Raw genomic sequence first — 8366 nt, 5'->3', positions numbered from 1 at the left:
GGGGAGGAGGCAGACGGGCCTGCTCCACAGGGCTCAGCCTCAAGAAAAAAGCAATGAAGGCAGGGGCTGTCAGGCTAGAATGCATTAACGGGGAAGAGGGAAGGGAGGAGGAGGAGGAGGAAGAGGAGGAGAGGCGAGAAAGGGGGAGGGGAAGTGGCCATCCAATCAGGGAGCGGCCTCCGATGGCCAATCTGGAAGTGCTTTCCTGGGCTGGCTGCGGGGGCGGGGCAGCTGCCGCAGCTCCAGCTGAGGGGAAAGCTCCAAGTCAGGCAAACTTGGTGGGGCGCTGCCTGTGTAGGCTGTGCAAGTAAGTGAGTGACACCCAAGGGGGTGGGGGCGGGCGATCGGCCGGGGGGAGAGAGGATCGGGCCTTTTGGGAGCCTCCCGCAGCCCTGGCTCAGCCTCCTGTGAGTGGGCAGGGTCCCCTCGGAACACGCGCACACAAATGCACACGTGCACACTCACTCCCACCAGCCTGAGGGCCCCTGGGTGCTGGCTTCTGCAGGGGCTGGAGAAATACGGCTCAGAAGCCTGCAGAGATTGGAAGCTCCCTCAGTGCCCTTTGCACCCCGCCACCTTTCCTCGTTTTCAGGCCTTCCTGTGCAGTGCTCAGCCCCCACACTCTCTCCTGGCCTTTCTCCCTTCTTTCCTTATTCAATTTCTTCCCTCCTCCTTTGACCTCAGAGTCCCCTTCAGTCTTCCTTTGTTTCCCCCCTCTCTTCTTTGTAACCGTATTCATTCCCCTCCTTCCTGCTTCCTTCTTTCCCCAGTTCACTGATGAAGTGGATAGGGAATGAGACTTCAAACAGAAAAATTTAGATTCAATTCCTTCAGACACTTAAAGAGAATTAGTCTGGTGATCTCTTAGTGCCTCAATTTCTTAATCTGTAAATAAATTGAGGAAAGCAAGCCCAGAGGGCTAGTGACTTGCTCAAGACCCTCCTCCTCTTCCTCCTCCTGCTCCTCCTCCTCTTCCTTCTCCTGCTCCTCCTCTTCCTCCTCTTCCTCCTCCTGGTCCTCCTGGTCCTCCTCCTCATCCTTCTCCCTGTCTGTCTTTCTTTCCCTTTTCCTCTCTCCCTGTTCTTCCCTTCTTTCCATCATCTCCCCTTCCCTTCTTCTTACCTCTCCCTTTATTCCTCCTTCTCTCCCTCCCCACCCCACTTCAGATACTCCGTCCCAAATTCATTGTTTTCTTCATAGTTCTTTTCCTAATTTAATTTCTTCTTTTGGAGATAGTTGGACTGGAATCAGTTGAGCTCTTCCAGCTCATATTTCTGATTCCTTTTCTCCAGACTCCTACTTCTTTATTCTTCTTTCCTCCTATCTCATTCCCCATTCTCTGAGTGCATCCTGGGCCACTGGACTTCTCATTACCCTCATCCCTTTTACCCCCAACTTCTGGCCATATATCCTCTCCAGTATATACACAATTCCCCTCCCCTGCATCCACAGTTAGGGCATTAGGGAAGCTGCTGGCAAGCCAACTTATACTGTCATTTTTAGTACCTTATTCTGGACCCTGAGCTCAGGAAATTGTACTTAGTGCTTAGTAAATGGTCACTGAATCCAATTGAATGTTTCTTCAAGGAGAAACCTGTCTCCTTAGAGCCTGGGTTTATACAATGAGCCCTGGACAGCGAATGCTCAGTCCTACCTTCTATTCCCAGTTCTTAGTAGCTGTGAGACCCTAAGAAAGGCAGCTCCCCTCTCCAGATCTTACCATTCTTTTTATCTAAAATGAAGGGTCTGGACTTGAGATGGCCTCTGAAATCCCTCTCAGCTCTAAATCTAGAAGCTTTCATGCAGAATCTCCATGTATAACATTGTCTAGTCCCAATCAAGTCTCAGCTTAAATGTCATCTCCTATATGAAGCCTTTCCTTATCCCTCCAATTGTTAGAATGCTCTTCCCCTCTCTTTTGATACTTTTTATTTATTCAGTTAACATTTTGCATTTTTAAAAATATATAAATTCAGACATCTTGAGCTGGAAAGAGCTTGTTCATCTAGTACAACTCCCTCATTTTTCAGAGGCAAGATTCCCTGGGGACTTTGGGTCAGTCCACCAATGAAGCTGACATAGATAAGAGTTGAAAAAAAATCTTCCTTATCTCTAACTTGGGGGCTCTTTCTATTCCATATGATTCTGCCTCCTTAACTGTATACCCAGTAGAATGGAAGACACTTGAGGGCAAGAACTACTCGGTTTTTCTCTTTTTTTATTCCTCAGCATCTAACACAATTTCTTTTAAAAAAAAAATGCTTTTTGAATGAATTCATGGATTAAGCCGGTATCCAAGAGTAATAATAATAATTCACCTTTCTATAGCTCTTCAAGCTATTCAATCTTTGTGGTAGATAGTGCTTAAACATCACTTTGTACATGAAGTCTTTCCCAACTCTAACCCGACTCCAATTGTTTTGAATTCTTTTGAAACATTTTATATATGTGTTTAAATACATAAATTCAAATACCTTGAGCTGAAAAGAGCCTGCTTATCTAATTCAGTTCCCTCATTTCAGAGGAAGAAGTATTGTATCCTCATTTTTCTGGGGACTTTGAATATGTTAATCAAACAAGCATAGATAAGAGTTGAAATCAATTCTTCCTTATCTATGATTCTGCCTCCTTAACTGGGTACTCAATAGAATGGAAGATTCCTGGGAACTAAATTTTTTATTCCCCAACACTTATCCAGTTTCTTTAGAAAAATTACTTTTTGAATGAATGTGTGGATTTGAGAGGTCCCCAAGAGCACTAATAATATTTTACCTTTCTATAGCTCTTCATGTTATTTAATCTCATGTGATTGATAGTGTTTAAATATCACTTCCCACATGAAGTCTTTCTCTATCCCTCCAATTGTTGGAGCCCTCTTTCTCATCCTTTTGAAACTTCATATTTCTTTGGCAAATATTTTGCATTTTTTAATACATAAATTCAGATACGTTGGACTGGAAAGAGCCTCTCATCTAATTCAACTCCCTCATTTTCCAGAGGAAGAAGTAGAGTGTCCAAGGTCCCCTGGAGACTTTGGGTCAATCAGAAAAACAAACAGGCATAGATAAGAATTATCCTTATCTCAGACTTGGGTCCTTTCTATTTTTTTTTTTTTCTTTTTAAATTTGTTTTTAAATTTTATTTATTTTTTATTCTTTTGGTCCTTTCTAATTTCTATGATTCTGCCTCCTTAACTGTGTACTTGGTAGAATGGAAGATTCTTGAGGGCAGCAATTACTTGGTTTTTCTCTTTTTTGTTCCCCAGCAACTAACAATTTCTTAAAAACTAGTTTTTGAATGAATACATGGATTTGGGAGGCCTCCAAGAGCATTAATAATAACTTACCTTTCTATAGCTTTTTAAAGATATTTTGTTTTCTTTATAACAATCTTCTGTGGTAGTGTTAGTATTGATATTGTCATTTCCATATAATGGCATTGACTTTTTGGGAAATTAAATGAGTTACTTAATAAATATAACAAAGTCAGGAAAACCCAAGTTTAAATCTAGCTTAAGGTAGTTCCTACTTGTTCAATCATAGGCTAAAACACTTAGGTACCATTTCTCAGTTTCTTCATCTGTAACATGGGGATAATAATAGCACCTATCATCCACTGTTGTGAGAATCAAATGAGTTAGTAGTTTTTAAAGCACTTGGCAATGCATGGCACATCATGAGTATTATATGTTAGCTATATTATTATTGTTATTATTATCATCATACCTTGTAAGTTTATGAGATGGGATTCTAACCTGAGTCAGCTCTTTCTCCACTTTTACTGTTAGTCTCCTTCCTATTCTGCTTATAGATGTTGCAATATAAAAAAAATCTGAATTTATAGCTACCAAAAATGGTCTTTTTTCCCCAGTGTGGGCTCCCTCATTTATTTTTACATACACTGATCAAGAAATAAATGTGGATGAACGTTTAGACCTAAGAATCAGAGTATAGTCATTATAGCTATATTGTTGCAATGAAAAGAAAGGGTGAGTCAAGAAAGAAAATGATGAAGTTGCTCAGGGAAAGGATATCTTGGATGGTCTGGGCTGCAAGATTAGGTAATGGAAGTTGATCACTGGGATGACTATAGTTGTGGTTTTGAGATCGTGGCAGTGAACCATTTATCACTCTACCATTAGGGAAGTTAAGAGTTATAGGTATGGAGGAAAACATTACAGTGTTAAGTCTTGGAGATGGAAGGTGAAGCATAGTAATAGGGATTTAAGTTTATGGAGCAGGGGAGTGACATGATCAGACTTATACTTCAGGAAAACTATTTTGCTACTTGGATGAAAGATGGAAGGAGTGGAGAGAGACTTGAGGTAGGAAGATTAATCTGCAAATTATTCAAATAGCCCTGGGAAACTTGATGAAGGCATGGTGACCCTGTGATTGGAATGAAGATATATTCAAAACTTGTAGTGAAAGAAAGAACAAAATTTGGCAATTGATTGGTTTTGTGGAATGAAAATGAGGAGTTGATGATGGAGAAAACATTGTAAACTTAGGTAGGACAGTGGTATCTTGCCAGAAATAGGAAAGTCTAAAAGAGAAGAGGGTTTTGGGGGAAAGTGAGGAGTTTTTGAACTTTTAAGTTTGATTTATCATAGGGGAGGTGAGCTTTGTGGATAGGTGAATGGGGGAGATATCCATTATTATTTTATTGTACCACTACACACACACACACACACACACACACACAATAATATTACATACACTATAGTTTCTTATTAAAGAACATGTTTCCATTGTACTCTTTATACTGCAGTTTATTGTTATTCCTCAACTGAAGGCACACACCTCCCTTTCTTTCCTTTTTTGTTACCACAAAAATGTTGCTCTGATTTTTCTAGAGCTTTTCTTTTTTTCTCTATATGAAACTTTTTTTTTGTCTCTTAGACTTTCTTATGGCCTATGACCAGCAGCAGGATAGTTGGATCAAAGGGTCCAAAAAAGATTTACAGTAGACACGTGCATAGGTAATTGTTAAATCCATACCTAGTAATTAAAGGAAGTTAAGAATGTTGAGAAGGGACCTCTCTGACCTTGTGAAGTTAACCTTATGGAAAATGACCATGTCTTCTCAGAAATCAGGTGTTGGGCCTCTGTCAGTGAGAAAATGATAAATGAGATGAGCTTCAATTATGGCTCTTTTTATGTCCTAAACCGACAGATGCCCTCTAATAATCTGTACCAGCTTTTTTTCTTGCCTACAGCAATGTTCTGGTTCTCAAAATTACCCCTCTCAAAGTTCCTCTAAGTGGGGAAAGCAAATATAGTGAAATAGATGAATCATTCTAAAAGAAAGATTAAAAAAAAAAAAAGATCCTGGAAAATCTGTAAAAACATTGATAAAGTTTCATATAGATGTTTCACACTCCATTCCCAGGCCAGTTTTATTTTTTATTTTTAAAAATGTTTTTATTTATTTAAAAGTTTCAATACAAAATAAAAAAGAAAACAGAAAAAAATAGAAAAAGAAAAATGTCATATGTTCAAAATATGCAACAATTAATTTCCAATTTAAGAAAACATTTAATAACAGAAAACATTGCATTCAGAGTTCAATTTTCTAAAAAAAAGACAGTGTCTTATATTACTTTTTTAGGATCAAGTTTGGGCATTATAATTTAAAAAAAGTTCAATTTCAATTATTGATATAAATGGAAAGAGCATTGTCATAGTCAATATTTATGTGGTTTTTCTGACTCTGTTTACTTCTCTCTGAATCCATTCATGTAATTCTTCATATGCTTCTCTGTGTCCATTATATTCATTCCTTATGTCAGTATAATAGAATCATATATATGTCAGTATAATGGAATATAATGGAAACGTATTTGTGTAACATAATTTCTCTGGGCATCTTTGAGTTGATGAGTATCAGTTTTATTTTATTTTATTTTATTTTATATTTTTGCTGAGCCAATCAGGGTTAAGTGACTTACCTAGGGTTACACAGCTAGGAAGTGGTAAGTGTCTGAGACCAGATTTGAACTCAGGTCCTCCTGATTTCAGGGCTCTATCCACTGTACACCTAGCTGCCCTGAGTATCAGTTTTATTAATAGTTCTTTGCTTTCATTACAAAAATTGTGGTATATGTGTGAACTTCCTTTTCATTATCAAACCTTTTAGGAATATCTTCCTAACACTAGGATATCTGAACCAAAGGATATGGCCATTTTTAGTCAATCTTGTAGCATAATTCTGAATTCCTTCCCAGAATGGTTGGACCAAATCAGAAATCCACTAAAGATGCATGAGTGTGTCAGCTTTCCCATAATCCCTGTAACACTTAACTAGCCTCATGTTTGCTAATTTGCTAAATTGTTCAGTAAAACTTTTGACTCATACATTTCTTAATATTTGCGATTCTGAAGATTCTTTGTGATTGTTAATGGGTTGTAATTCTTTGAGAATTGTTTATATTCTTTTATGGCTGATTAGAGAATGGAAAATAAGGGAGAGAAACGAGGCAGGGAGGTCATGTTGGACATGAGATAGATGAAGTCCATCTGTTATTTTGACAGATTGCTTTTGGATGTCCTATAATTCAGAATACATGTAGTTCCATGGCATTGGGTACTCTCTTAATTGACACATCTCATACTTCCTGATCTAGGATCCAAAGGTGAAAAGTCTCTCTTTGCTTAGATAGGATGGTCCTCTGATGTTCGACACAGAATTGGTTCACCATTAGTTAGGGAATCAACTTTTCCTTCTAAGTAATGAAACATGTCAGAATTGGTGTTTCTTTGGCATTGGGTCAGCTGTCTGCCCAGACGAGACACAAGATTAGGCCATTAATAAAGGTTCAGGTTGACCTTTGCAAATTCTAATGGCTCATATTAATGCTCTTAATTTCTGTTCTTATTTTTCTTTAATGAGTTCTATCTGTATTTATGTTCAGCTTTGTTTCAGGAAAGCAAGACTCTCCTGCAGTGTGTTCTATCCTTAAGGCCTCATTACCTTTAGCCCCAAGATTATGATTCAAGACTGAACAAGTGGGGTCAACATTGGAATCGGGGCCAGAGACCCAGACTGGCCCCTGGGTAGGAATTGTTTCAGAAGAAAGTGTTTCATAACCTCCCATGAAAAATTGATCTTGTTGTCCTACCTAAAACTGGTCTGAGCTTGCCAGAGGTAATTATGGCTAGTGAGTTTGTTTGTGTGTTGTTTCCATTGGAGTGGCTTTCTGGTAAGAACTAAGAGCTATGGATTTCATCCAGGATCCTAATTGCATGTAATATTGTTCCTTTAGGGAAGATGTTCTTAAACTGGCTCCCTTTGGAAGTCTGACGAAGCTGATGGACCCCTAGATTTTTCAATCAGCAAAAACTCATCCTCTATCTTTGCCCTTCTACCCTTCCCATTTGTAATCAAAAGGAAAATAAAATCCCAGTTGTGAACATGTATAGGTAAGCAAAATAAATTTCTGCATTGGCTATATCCAAAAAACTATGTTTCATTCTGTCTGCGTTCTAAGTTCTTCACTTATATCAGCAGAGAAGTACAATGTTATGTCATTAGTGCTCTGGAATTGTGGTTAGTCATTATGTTAATCTGTTTCTAATTTCTATTTATCACATTATATCATTGTATAAATTGTTCTCCTGGTTCTACTTACATCCCTCGACATTAATCCATGCCAGTCTTCCTGGGTTTCTGTGAAACATACCCATAAACATTGTTATAGCACAATAGTATTCTATCACATTTGTATAACTTGTTCAACCATCCTCCAATTCATGAATATTCCTTAGTTTCCCATTTTTGCCACCCCTCAAAAAGAGCAGTACATAGTTTTATATCTTCTTAGAATTTGTTTTGCTTAGAAATAATTCCTCTCTCAAACCATCTGATTCTTCCTTCTTTCTTCTCCCCCTTCCTTTCTATTTTTCTGTTGAGTAAAATGAATTTCTATATTCAAGTATGTATATTTTCCCCTTTACTGACCAGTTCAGAGTTTTAAGTGTTAGCTGCTCTACTTATTCACTCCTTGCTTATATAGACGAGAAATAATTTCCCCCTTCTTTCTTTTCCTTTAGTCCCTTAGAAGTGCTATTCATTTAGAAATGTTTAAATTTCAAAGTTTTTCTGTAGCTCTGGTCTTCTAATTAGAAATGTCTGGAAACTCTTTATTTTACTGAAAAATCTGTTTTTTTTTTCCCCTGTGGGATTTTTTCTAGTTGTTATTCTTAGATATCATGCAATAATCTTTAACTTTATTTAACATTACTTTCCAAGATTTTGACTTCATTATACTTGTAGCTGCTAAATTCTGTGTAATCTCAACGGTGATTTTTCAGTATTTGAATTCTTTCTTTTGGGCTGCTTGTAGTATTTTAAAATTTGATTTGGAA

At 37.9% G+C, this 8366-nt stretch overlaps 1 protein-coding gene across 1 annotated transcript in view; it reads left to right on the top strand.

Annotated features, from left to right (window-relative positions):
- The first annotated feature begins 219 nt into the window (after positions 1-219).
- Positions 220-8366, top strand: part of FGGY (FGGY carbohydrate kinase domain containing) — a 499331-nt gene continuing 491184 nt past the window's right edge. Inside the window, exon 1 of the mRNA XM_023501686.2 lies at positions 220-307. The gene's annotated coding sequence lies outside the window, so the exon portion shown is untranslated. The remainder of the gene's footprint in view (positions 308-8366) is intronic.

The sequence above is a fragment of the Sarcophilus harrisii genome, chromosome 4 (assembly GCF_902635505.1).
Source record: "Sarcophilus harrisii chromosome 4, mSarHar1.11, whole genome shotgun sequence".
Lineage (NCBI taxonomy): Eukaryota > Metazoa > Chordata > Mammalia > Dasyuromorphia > Dasyuridae > Sarcophilus > Sarcophilus harrisii.
This window is presented reverse-complemented; position numbering and strand designations above follow the sequence as displayed.